The sequence below is a fragment of the Hermetia illucens genome, chromosome 6, assembly GCF_905115235.1.
Source record: "Hermetia illucens chromosome 6, iHerIll2.2.curated.20191125, whole genome shotgun sequence".
Taxonomy (NCBI): Eukaryota; Metazoa; Arthropoda; class Insecta; order Diptera; family Stratiomyidae; genus Hermetia; species Hermetia illucens.
In genome coordinates, this window is record NC_051854.1 from 71,498,532 (window position 1) to 71,512,580 (window position 14,049).

A 14,049-nucleotide genomic window follows, 5' to 3' on the forward strand; every position below is an offset into this window, starting at 1 on the left:
TTATAAATTATTCTTAAGTTTAAGCACATGTTATGTCAAATGAACATTGACATGCACCACCTTTTCACTTTATACCATGTAACCGACTAGGCCACAAAGTTTTCAAAAAAAATATAATGAATAAGATACAGTTGACAGAGGTCCTTATGGTGGTTAAGCATAGAAGTGATGAAATGAAAATAAACTGCATGAAATGTATTGAAACCACGCCATTGGGAGTAAGTGTTACAATTCCAACAAAAGACGGTTTAACTAAATATTAAATTTTTATTTCATTTTCAAAATTATTGGATTATATTTCAAATGTCTACTCAATACTGTTTGACAACATAAATAATTTGTAAAAATTGGTATCGAGTTTGTTAACTTTTCTTGCATATGAACTGAAATTAGGTATTTTTTCAAAGGCGGCTCTAATACTTTGGCCACTCACTGTATATTCCATAAATGCTTTTATGATTTATCTAACACAAGAATGTCTCCAATCTCCTTAAAAAATAAAAAAAAAGAAGACTCCTTCGAGCCGGATTTGAACCAGCGACCTATGGATGTCTACATCTGAATACTTCTACAGTCCACCGCTCTACCAACTGAGCTATCGAAGGCACACGACCCGGCTTGTCAAAGTGCACACAAGAATATATTCAACAGCATTTCTACTCGCTAAATTATTAAATGAAAACGTTGTGGGCAAATTTTCCCGAACAATTATCAAGCAATTGAAAACTTAGAATTTCTAACATGCCTTTTTCCATTTTCCTTCGAAAGTGTACATAATAATTGACATATTCCCGTAATTTCTTGAATTCAGATATCGAAGTCATGATAGTTGAAGAAGCAGAGCAAGTGAAGAATGTAAATTGTTTCGATTCTTGTTATCCTTGAAAAATTATGTAATTAAGAATATATGGCTACTTTGAAATGATATTTGCAACAAAATTAACTGGATATTGTAGGGACGTTTAGGTGATTTTCTGTGTTGCTTTTCCAATTTGGCATATAACACGAACGGAAGTCGTGTGATTCGCTTATTTCTACCAATTCGGACTATTTGGATTTGTCATGCCAATGCGACGTCAAACCAGCGCACGTGCGGGCTCAATTCTTTCCGGAGTATTTTTAGAGATGTTTAAATTTACGTACATTGTAAGCGATTTCTGCGTTGAAAAGTAGTTTTTCATCATCAACTGCGCAACAACCGGTATCCGGTCTAGGCCTGTCTTAATAAGGAACTCCAAACACCTCGATTTTGCGCCGAGGTCCACTAATTCGATATCCCTAAAAGCTCCACCTCAGGCAGGGTCTGCCTCGTCTTCTTTTTCTACCATAGATATTGCCCTTATAGACTTTCCGGGCTGGCTCATCCTCATCCATACAGATTAAGTGACCTGCCCACCATAACCTATTGAGCCGGGTTTTATTCACAACCTGACGGTTATGGTATCGCTCATAGATTTCGTCGTTATGTAGGCTGCGGAATCGTCCATCCTCATGTAGGGGGCCAAAAATTCTTCAGAGGATTCTTCTCTCGAACGCGGCCAAAAGTTCGCAATTCTTCTTGCTAAGAACCCAGGTCTCCGAGGAATACATGGGGACTGGCAAGATCATTGTCTGGTACAGTAAGAGCTTTGACCCTACGGTGAGACGTTTCGAGCGAAACAGTGTTCGTAAGTTGAGGTAGGCTTCGTAGCAGTTATCGGTTGTGATTTTCGACCTTAGATAGGAGAAATTTTCAACGGTTTCGAAGTTGTAGTCTCCTATCTTCATTGTTTTCGTTTCTCCAGCGCGATTCGATGTTGTTCGTTCTTTTGGTTTTGGTTTTGCCACTAACACCATGTACTTCGTCTTTCCTTTATTAATGTCCAGCCCAAGATCTGGAGCCGCCTGCTCGATCTGAATGAAAGTAGTTTGTACATCTCGGGTCGTTCTTCCCATGATATCAATATCGTCAGCGTAGGCGAGTAGTTGGATGGACTTGAAGAGGATGATGCCTCCCGCATTTCCATCGGCATCGCGAATCACTTTCTCCAGGGTCAGATTAAAGAGGACGCATGATAAGGCATCCACTTGTCTTAGATCGTTGTTGATGTCGAATGGTCTTGAGAGTGTTCCTGCTGCTTTTATCTTGTCTCGCGCATTGGTCAGGGTCAGCGTAGTCAGTCTTATCAATTTCGTTGGGATACCGAATTCTTTCATGGCCGTGTACAGTTTTAACCTGGCTATGCTGCCATAGGGAGCAGGTAGGGCCGCGCTGGGGGGCACACCGGGGGGTGGTGATGTCGCAGCTGACACCGTCTTAAATTCAGTGATGAATCTGATAACGAAGGCGTGTGAGGCTTCCATGCCCCGGAGAGGCCCCAGGCGCGACAAGCCTTCTATGTACTGGTAGACGGCAGAAATTGCCGACCTACGGAAGGAGTGTCATAAGCTCCGCCGTTTGGCACAACGTTTGTACGCCAACGAGGAGGCATATACCATAAAGGCACAATATAGATCAGCAAAAAGGAGACTCCGCAGCGCTATAAATAAAAGCAAAGCTCACGGCTGGCAAAATCTTGTTAATGAGGTGAATGATGACCCGTGGGGACTTGGCTATAAGCTTGTCACTCGCGGAAGCCCTGCATATTGAGCACCGACCAGATGGACCGCATTGTGCGGGCATTGTTCCCCAGACACCCTGTACGGGTTGATGTAAATAGCGCGGAAAGCGTCGTAAATTGCTTCCTTTTCACAATGGGAGAACTCGAAGAAGCGGTTCTCACTATGAAAAACAGGAACGCGCCAGGTCCTGATGGCATCCCGGTGGAAGTTTACAAACTGGTGTTCTGCCAAAGGCCAGAATTGCTGCTCGAAACGTTCAACGCGTGCTTGAAGGAGGGCATTATTCCTTGTCGCTGGAAAGTGGCCAGACTCGCGTTGATCAGTAAGGGTAAAGGAGACCCGAAGCTCCCGTCTGCATACCGACCGCTGTGTATGCTTGACACGGCCGGAAAAGTGCTCGAGAAGCTCATCAGGGGTAGACTCGCTGAAGCGATCCGTGCTGCCGGGGACTTAGCCGCAAGGCAGTTCGGGTTTAGAACAGGGAAGTCTACAGTGGATGCTGTTATGGAGGTCGTAGATGCGTTGAATCGAGCCGGGGCACACAGCCGCCGATCTCGACGGATAATACTCCTCATAACGCTTGATGTCGGAAATGCCTTCAATTCCGTAAGATGGACAGATATGCTAGGCACACTAGAGAACTCCTTTCACGTGCCAAGCTATCTCTTGCGGATATTGAGGGATTATCTGAAAGACCGCTCCCTGTTCTATGAGACGCTAGAGGGCCAGAGGAGGATGGAAATCACGTCGGGAGTAGCGCAGGGATCCATCCTAGGGCCGGACCTCTGGAACGCTTCCTACGATACTCTGCTGAGACTCGATATGCCCGAAGAGTCGCGCCTGGTCGGTTATGCAGACGACGTTGCGGCACTTGTTGCCGGACGCACTGTTGAACAGGTGCAAATCAGACTTGGCATATTGATGCGACGGGTAAGTGGATGGATGACTGCTCACGGTTTCAACCTTGCGCCGAAATAGTCATCCTGACCAGAAGAAGAATCCCGACCTTGCGTCCCATATCGATCGGCGAGTTGACTATAGAGTCAAAACCAGCGATTAAATACCTTGGTTTAATGCTCGACTCGAAGATGAGCTTCTTAGACCAAATCAAAGCAGTCGCGGAGCAGCAGGAGTCGCGGCCTTGAGTCGGCTAATGGCGAATGTCGGCGGCCCTATATCAACTAGGAGACGTCTCCGCCCTTCTCTGTGGTGCGGAGGTATGGGCTGATGCCCTTGACAAGGAGGTGCATCGTAAACGCCTCGCTCAAGTGCAGAGGCGGGGAGCTTTGCGAGTGACGTCTGCTTATCGCACCGTCTCCGAACCGGCTGTGATGGTGATTGCGGGACTGATCCCCGTTGCCCTCCTTGCCAAGGAACGCAAAGCTATCTATCGCCGTAAGGGCGAAAACTTAAGAGAAGTGGTTGCCCGTGAAGAACGTCAACGCACCCTTAGCGAGTGGAAACTTTCTTGGCAAAATGAGCCAAGGAGCAAGTGGACTGCGCGGCTCATCGACAAATTAGATCCATGGTTGAACAGAAAGCACGGTGAGATTGATTACTTCCCTACCCAACTTCTAAGTGGGCATGGAGGTTTTCAATCTTACCTGCACAGGGTTGGGAAGGCGCGATCTCCTGATTGTGTGTTCTGCAATAGAGTGGCGGATGACGCTGAACACACCTTTTTCTCTTGCGAGAGGTGGGACGGCCTCCGCCAGCAGCTTTATGCAGACACAGGGGGGCTCTCTCCAGACAAGATTGTCAGAGAGATGCTGAAGAGCGCTGGCAGCTGGAATCGTATTGCGCATTATGTTCGGGCTCTTCTTACTACGAAGAAGATTGAACTCGACCGGCAGAGGGATCGGACGGTAAGGGGTTCCCTGAACTAACAACAACTCCCTTCCTCCCCTCCCCTCCCGTTGGTGAAAGGAATTCCCTGACTTGAAGGCTCCCAAAGTCAGGAGAGCGGTAAAGCTAGCCCGAAGTAATGTGTCAAACGGTTTCAGGCTAGTTCTCTGATGACAGTTGGGTGTTTAGTTGGTAGTCCATCAGCGTGCTGTTGCGGGAGTCCAACACTCTGTGCGTAAACGCATTCACCTACCCTACTCCCAAAAAAAAAAAAAAAATGCTGCCATAGGGGGGCTTTAAAGTCAATTTAAAGATGGCGCAACTGATGGCCATATTCCAACAGTTTGAAGCCGCCATTTGAAGAAAAAGAAAGTGCTGTTTCATGAAGACAATGCACTGTGACACAAATCAATGAAAACGATGGCAAAATTGCATGATTTTATTCCGCTTCAACCGTATTCTCTAGATCTAGCCCCCAGCGACTCTTTCCTTTTCTCAGACCTCAAGAGAATACTTGCTGGAAAGAAATTTGTCGCCGAAACTGAGGCCTATTTTGAGGCTACAGGTAAAGCGTCCTATAAAAATAGTATCGAAAAATTATATGACTGCTGTAATCGGTGTTTCGAAGTTTCGATTTTAATAATAATATATTACTATAATTTAGAAATTAACTGGGAACTTCATTTTAATTTCACCATAAAAGCAGAAAATTTTCGGATGATATAGAGCCGCAACTGAATATTGGAAATTTTAATGTAATAATTGGTCAATGGTTATCAACACAGACAGAAGATTCTCAAGCCAAACAGCATCGAGCAGAGCACGAGCTTCTTCAAAAGAAATTGCCCAGCTCTCTAAGATTTTCGTGTACACCTGAAAGAGCCAGTGTGGTTTGTCTATCTGGTTTTTTATAGTCAAGAGTAAAAATTTGTCAGTTGAAAAGAAATTTTGACTGATTACTAATATCTAAGCTCCCTGTTTGTCTCAGCTTTTATCAGACCTTATCGCTAAATTTGTATGTAGATCATTACTCTGGAGCAAACTATTCTTAAATGAAACCGAAAACACGGTTAATGTTTTATTTTCCATTTTTCTTGAAAAATTAAAGATTTTCTTAGACTTCTTCAATTTATTGTGAGAGGCGTAACTATTTAAGAACACGACTGAAACATATTATCCTGAACTGTTTCCTTATAAAGAGTAACATGCTGCATTCTAGAATATTTTTGAAATATATTGCATCTTGCAGAGTTGATCGCATCTTAATCTTCCTGAATTCCATCGCAGTTTGGACAATCGGGTGAGGTGTCCAGTTTAAACCTCTGCAGGTGCTGCCAATATCCTCCACACCTCGTGGGTAAGATCATAATTGATATAACCGTGCCGTCTCTCCAACCACTCCTTGCTGGTAAGAATCAGCCTGTCGGTGGACAGCGGGCGTTCTCTTCGTCTGCGATAAAGGACCTGACTTTATATATACTTGTCATCCCATTTGCCAGAATGTCAATGATGATTCCCCAGATGAGGAAAGCTGCATCATCTGCAACAGTTCAGAAGGTAGAATTTTCAGAGTTGTCCTTGTGTAGACTGCACTTTCTCTAAACTGATTTAAGCAACCTAGAAGTATAACGTGGCCTTCCCACGTTTAGCATCATCTCTGCCAGGGCCATAATTGCAGTGCATGCTTTGTTTGCAAACATACTGCACGCGTTGGTTATAACTGAGCTTCGCGTTTATCATCACTCCCAAGTATCTGATGGATGGCTCGGAAGTGATGTGATCCCCAATTTACATACAGGCATAATTTGTTCTACGACGCTTGGTGATAAGGGCCGCTTCCGTTTTTTCCTCCATTAGTGTCAGACCAGACTTCTCTTGCCAATCTTTACCAGCACTGATTGGTTCGCATGAGCATAACTCACCATCTTTTCGATGTCTTGCGACCAGAACCAGCGCTTTATAGTCATAATCCACCATCGTCGCTTTCCCTGTGGGACACCCGCGGAAACAACGTGTTCCTCGGGTCCGCCATCGGTGTTGGCATACCAGAGCCTCCGTCCTTGTAAATAACTTTTGACAATAATTACGAAATAGGCGGGAATATCTATCTACGTTTGGGATCTCCGTATTAATTTCCGATTGGCCGAGTTCCAACTTCCGCCGCTTCCATGTTGTAGGAAATATCTCAACGCTTTGATTGATTTCACGACAAACTTAATGACCCTGTTCGACATGCCTTCTATACCCGGGGGTTTGCTGTCTCCTATTCTACTGCACGTGCAAGATCGTTGTCTTGTACAGTAAGAGCGTTGAGCCTATGGTGAGACGTATCGAGCGAAACAGTTTTTGTAAGCTGAAATAGGCTCTGTTGCCTGCCAACAACCGTGCGTGGATTTCATCATCGTAGCTGTTATCGGTTGTGATTTTCGACCCTAGATAGGAGAAATTATCAGCGGTTTCAAAGTTGTATTCTCCTATCTTTATTCTTCCCGTTTGACCAGGGCGGTTTAATGTAGTTGGTTGATTGGCTTTCTATGCTGTGGTTGCCACCATATACTTTGTCTTGCCTTCATTGATGTGCAGCCCAAGATCTCGCGCCGCCTGCTCGATCTGGATGAAGGTAGTTTGTACGTCTCAGGTCGTTCTTCCCATGATGTCAATATCGTCAGCGTAGGCCAGTAATTGGATGGACTTAAAGAGGATGATGCATCTCGCATTCACATAGGCATCGCGAATCACTTTCTCCAGGGTCTTATTAATTTCGTCGGGATACCGAATTCTCTCATGGCCGTATACAGTTTTACTCTCGCTATGTTATCAAAGGCGACCTTAGGCTCGATGAAAAGATGGTGCAACTAATGACCATATTCCAACGGTTTTTCCATCGCTTGCCGCAGAGACAAAATCTGATCTGTTGCTGATTGGCCTGGAGTGAAGCCTCTTTGATAGGTATGGGCCAATAATGTTCTGGGCGTATGGGCTATCCGGCGTAGCAAGATGGCAAAGAATATCTTATAGATGATACTCAGCAACGTGATACCTCTGTAATTGCTATAAAGTGTGATATCCCTCTTTTTATGTATGAGACAGATAATGCATTTTTACCAGTCGTCAGGCATTGATTCGCTGTCCCACACCTTGAGCACAAGTTGATGAATCACTTGGTGTAATTGGTCGTCCCCAGATTTAACAAATTCGGTTGTAATTCCATCGGCTTCTGATGACTTATGATAAAGGCGATGAATTCTACGGACTGTTTCTTCTGTACTTGGTGGTAGCAGTATTTGTCCGTCGTCTTCAATTGGCGGGACCTCCAACTCGCCGATGTTCTGGTTGTTCAACAATTCATCAAAATACTCAACCCATCGCTCCAATATATCCATTCTGTCGAAAATCAGATTTCCTTCTTTGTGACGGCAGAATGAGCATCGAGGTTTATAAGGCTTCATCCCGCTGACTTGCTGGTAAAACTTCCGCGCCTGGTGCGGTTGTTACCTGTACTTTTTGAGTTCACAGACCTGTTGGTTCTCCCAGGCTTCCTTTTTCCGTCTGTGAAGTCGCTGTTCCGCTCAACGAAGTTCGTGATAAGTCTCTGCGCGTGCCCGAGTAGTAGTAGCTTTGTACTTAGTTAGTTTGGAGAAAGCTACTCCTTGTCTATTAATTCTTAAGTCATTTTTGTTTGAAATACTCGTATGTCTACTCCGGATTTCATTTTCCAATCTGGAGACTGTTGTGGAGTTTCGAACCTTTCTGGAGTATTGCAGAGTAGCTACAGTTTTGTATTTAGTGCTACGAGCTGCGCGGCATTATCTTGACTAAAAATGTAAGATAGGCCCATACTTTCCGCACTTCTGTGAAGATGGCGGGGAAGGGACTGGAAATAGCAATATAGACTTTGTGGTCCATATTTCAATTGAAAATGGGCAAGTCACCCACTCCATTAGCGCTCGTACAACCAGTGATTCACTTCCGTGTTTTTCTATAGGAATTAGATTTTTTCGGCCATTTCACAGTTTTGCTTCCTCCATATATTTATTTTATCGTCTAATTGATATTGAATTTGCTTTCATCTGCGAAGACGACATTTTCCCGAAAGTTCAGGGGATGATCTCCATACATTTTGCGAGCTCATGCCGCTTTTTAAGGGTTTGCGTAAAATAAAGCTTTATGAAAATCGGTTTGCTGTCTCTTGGTCTGTCAGTCACACGCATTTTTCTCAGAGACGGTTATAACGATTGACGCCAAATTTGGTGGAAAAGTGGGAACTGCGAACGCTCACGCATACAGTGAGTTGCATCCTTTTACGTTGAGTTTAAAGGGGGGGGGGACATACACGCAAAAGGCGGGCATAATTTTTTTTTCATCAAATATAATCATGTATCAAATGAAAGTCTCGCTTAGTACTCTCCGAAACTGGTCTTAGTTTTGACATTTGTTAGAAAGGTGGGGAATGCGAAGAGTCCAAAGTGGTCATTTCTTTAACGAACCCATTCTCAGAAACTACTCAACCGAAAAATCTGAAAAAAAATCAAGACGGTTCCACTATATAGTGCCTAGGCTCTGAAATACCTTCCATACCGATAATTGGCTGCAGAACTCCCCTCAAGTTCATCCTAGGGCCACGAAATTTTGTAGCAATATAGGCTATAATATAGAGCATGATCATGATCCATGATGAAAATCTCACCATTATTGACAAAGTTATAATAGGTCAAAGTTGTCACTTCTTTGTGAATTCAAGACTCACATAATATATACATATATTACGTACTACGTACTAATGGGACAAATGCACACTCAAATGTCTATAAAAGAAATGTACAAAATCTTTCGTATCTGAAGCGTCCAGCTAACCGTTTTCCCCACTTGTTCTTTTAATTTTGCTGATGTATGGTTTCCTGCGAGCTGTACTGCTGCCATATCCAGCCTCACGAAGAACATTCCGTACAGTTTCAACCGATACGGTTTTTTCTACCTCTTCGTTTACCTCAGAAGCAATTTTTGGCGCACTTTGCCTAGAATTTTTTTTATACTTTTTCCAACTATTTGCCGTTTTACACTTCCGGTTAATTTTTATGATCGGCTAGATCTTCGGGCATTTTCGCATTTTATTGTTTTCAGATACCTGTAGATAATACTTTCAATGGTTGTAACTGATCTGTTAGCAGTTTCGCTTATTTCCTTGAATATACGACCTTGTTTGAATAAATTATTTACAATTTTTCGTTCTTCCGCAGTTGTTTCTCGGTCTTTTCGTCTCGTATAGCAATTCCTTGAATATTACAACGGTGGAAATCTATCGCTTTAAAATGTTACACTAAATAGAATACAACTAATGGCCACTCACTAAGCACCACAATGTTTTGGTAAGTACCGTTATCAGGTAATATTTCAAGAGAAAATGCATAGCGGCGAATACTTTTTTGGTGTGTAATATTGGCTTCTACTTTGTGTTTTTATTTTTTCTTAACAACGATGGAGTGAAGTGCTTATTTTTCGTTTTATTTCTAAGGAACAGATGATAGAGAAAAAATTGAGGACATGAATTGAACAGTTTCTTATTTTTTTTTTTTTTCATTTATTTATTAAAATCCCAAGTTAATCACGGAAGTATTAAGCAGATGAATACTTTTTTCCTCATACCTATCCCTAAGAAGGGTGCTCGGGCGATCTCAAAGATATGAGGCCTATCTCTCTTCTTTCCAATATTGGAGAATCTTCGAACGTATCCTACTAAGTCGCCTCAATAGATACTATCCACCAGATCCACCGATCAGGCAATTCTGTACCTGCAAGACAATATCCTCAATCAACTGGAAAACAGGCATTGCACCGTAGCCTGCGCGTTGGACTTCGAAAAGGCATTTGATTCAGTTTGGAAAGAGGGATAGCTCTACAAACTAATTCAGTCCAATTGCCCCCTCCCCTTATTCAGAATCCTCGCAAACTTCATCTCCAACAGAACTTGCCACGTGCGGTTCGATGGACTTCGCTCCATCGACTTCCCGGTAAACTCAGGAGTCCCTCGGGGATCTATTCTAGGCCCCAAGCTTTTTAACATTTCCCTTCCTCCCGTAAACCTATCTCCCACGACAACAGCAACTCAGGCAGCCCTTCTTCCGCCCTTTTCCCCTAACGACAATGGTCTTCCCGCGTCAGGAGGGATCCTCTTCGCTGATGATAGCATCCTATATGCTATTCTCACCGATAGCCAAGCAGCGATCAAGGCACTTAGGTCCAACCAGGTGAACTCTAAACTGGTATGGGAATGCCTTGAGAGACTGAATACACTCGGTTCGTCCAACAAGGTCTGGATACTTTGGGTTTCAGGCGTTGCTGAGTTGGAAGGCAACGAGGCAGCGGGCGAACGAGCCAAAAAGGAAGCAGGGAAGCCTTTACACCGGGCAGAACCCTTCTGTGAAATCGGAAACGGTTTCATGGCTATGAATCTAAGAAATGAAGGAACAGTTGAGGGAACTATACTGGGCGGACCTACCATGGATGGAGCAGTCCAGGGTGCTTATTGGGGGATACGAAACCATATGCACAAAGGATTGCATAAACCTCACCAAAAAGAACCTCCGAATCATAGTGGGAATTCTCACTGATCATTGTCGGCTGAACTATCACCTAGGGAAGCTAGGGAAGCTAGGGATATCTACGGACACTGCCTGCAGGTTTTGTGAGGAGTATGACGAAATCTCTATATATATCCTGGGACAGTGTCCGGCACTTGTGCAAAGTAGGTCAAGGCATCTGGGAAAACACTTAATACCAGATGCAAAGCTGAAAGATCTGAAAGTAGGGAACATATTAAAGTTCCTAACGGTTATAGGCCTGCTTGAGATACTATGATCAATAGGTACACTATAACCAGTAAAAAGGGCACAATAGTTCTTCAAGGACGTGGTGCGACTTTCCCTTAACAGAATAATAATAATAAGCATTAAGGGGGTCGTGTGCCGGGTAGGAGAAATCGATTTTTTTTGCATGAATTGTATCTATATATAGTGGAGAATATGTGGGCAAAGGGATTTTCCGATATTCCGAGTTGTTCAGAAATTATAGTGTTAAACAGGTAAGGAATTTGCAGCCGCGACTAGAGTACTCGATGAGAAAGAGCATCGAATCTTTCTTTTTTTACCTGTTAGTTTTTTACCTGAGCCTTATAAATTCGAACACAGGTACAAATATAAAAAGATGGAAAACTAATCAATTGTCTAAACTTATTTGCTGTTTGGAATAAAAAGGATAATCCAGTCTAAAGTGAGCCCTGAAAGGCTTTCAAGTTATACTCAGTTATATTTGGTTGTAAGTATTGTGCTGTTTCTGTGTTCAGTGATTTTTTTAAATGGATCGTACGAAGGGAGATCGCTTTAACGTTCAACGTCATGCTCGCACTAAAAAACGAGTATTTCATGGGAACCGATACTTATCAGAGAAGAAAAACGACTTCCCATCAACATCAGCAAAGAAACTTTTAGCAAGCATGAACATGGATGTTCCAATTGCGACAAGTTTTGTATATTGGATTTTGCTGGAGTTTTCTCCGGTATTTCTGCAAATTTCTGCAAATAATAAAATATACGTAGTAGTAAAAAAGGAATGCGTAGGACATGTCGAGAAAAGAATGGGAACGCGGCTTAGAAATGCAAAGAAGAATCACAAAGGCATTTGTGGAAAAAGAGCTGGAAAACTTACTGATAAGGTTATTAATGGCCTCACCACATTTTTTGGGCTAACTATTCGTCGACACGCAAATTCGATAGAAGGAATGAAGCAAGAAATTTGGACAACTTTCTTCCATAAATGTTCTACAGATGAAAATCCTCAGCATCAAAATTGTCCAGCAGGCGAGGACAGCTGGTGCAAATGAGCAAAGCGGAAGCTAAAGGAGAACTGGCTAGTTTCCACGACGAGAAGGCACCTTTGACCGAAGAAGTTCAAACAGTCATCAAACCAATTTACGAAGATTTGTCACGAGATGGTCTCTTGAACAGATGTTTAGGAGCAGAGACCCAGAATAACAGTCGTTAAATGCATTGATCTGGACTTTCGCTCCTAAACGCCTTCTTTTTGGGGCCAAGGTCGTAGAAATAGCCACTTTTCTGGCTGTAATTATTTTCAATGAAGGATTCAATGGCATTCTCAAAATCCTAGTGACAATCGGATGTAAAGTTGGCCACATATGTCAGGTTTATGCCGACCGCCGTAATGAAGCGCGAATTTGGCGGTCCGAACGACGATTGACTGACCTCGCTAAAAGAGCCAGAATTGAAACCAGAAAGCAACAATCGGCCTTGCAAGACTTTTTTGAAGAAACGGAGGGTGCTCTCTATGGACCGGGCATAGCAGATAAATGGTGAGTTAAAATTTTACTGTTGGTAATCACATTTAAATTTTTAAATGCGTTTTTCTCGAAACTGCATCTTGAAAATCGGCTGCCACCATAGCTCAAAATCTATCCAACCAAATTCTTTGAAATTTTCACGACTTCTTTAATACATATTTCTACGGTCCGCAAACTAGCATAATTGCAATCGGACTGGTCGTTTTTTTTATTCATAAAAAAAGCCATAAAAAAACAGCAAAATCCAAAAAATTAAGTTTAAAAGCCCACCAAAAATTTACCTTTTAATATTTTCTAATTATCCTAGTTTGCGGACCGTGGAATATTGTCCACATTAAAATGCCTTTTAGTTTTTTTCTCTCAGATGAACACAGCGCCCTCCAGCGTGGCAGCAGAAAAACACCTTTTTTTAGAGATGGGTGCATAAATTGACACGTATTTCAAAAACTAGCTACGATATCAAGCTAAAAAATTTATCACATATACTAAAGATATTAATAAACATATGGTGAAAAAATCAAGTTTCTATCTTCCCGCCTTGTGTCACTGTCCTTGCACAGGTCCAAATCGAGTAAAAGGTGGCCCTTTTTCAGAATGCTACCACCATTGAGAAAGGACTGCGCTTTACTCTAATTCCGTCGATCAACCCTGTCTACCGGTGTCCTAAAAAATCCCTTTTTCCCGTTTTCCAGTACGAAGTACTATTTTGTGTTGTTTAGCTGTAAGTTATAAATTATTCTGAGGTTTAAGCACATTTTATGTCAAATGAGCATTGACATGTACCACCTTTTCACTTTATAACATGTAGCCGGCTAGGCCGGATATTTCCGTAGGTTAGCGTTACATACTTAATTGGTCACGCTTGAGCTTCTAAGTTATTATTCTTTTTGTACCGCACATGTATTTCTTTTCTTTGCTCAATAAATAAATCTGAATCTGATGAATACTTTTTTGACACACTGTACATATTTGAAGACGTACAAATTACGTTCAGAATCTTCAACGACTTGCTGTTCGCTATATTTGTATTAAAGGCGGTGGTTGTTATTTTGGTTTTCGTTGTTTCACGAGTTAACTGTATCAGTTTTCCCAATTTCGTAGGTTCAAATTAAGTACGTTGCACTGGTTGGTACCAGGGATGAATTCAACACAAATTCCCGACGTTCTGAAGTCGATAGTCTCCTTTTCCTTAACACATCCATTGCCTACCTCAACTTCGCTAACTGGTCGTGACTCACACGTGTATATCATGG

The 14,049-nt window shown here is 42.6% G+C and overlaps 1 non-coding gene across 1 annotated transcript; it reads right to left on the reverse strand.

Moving 5' to 3' along the window:
- Positions 1-514: 514 nt before the first annotated feature.
- On the reverse strand, positions 515-605 carry Trnay-gua. The gene is given in 2 exon segments: positions 515-550; positions 569-605. It is a non-coding gene; the product is annotated as a tRNA-Tyr (tRNA).
- Positions 606-14,049: the final 13,444 nt, after the last annotated feature.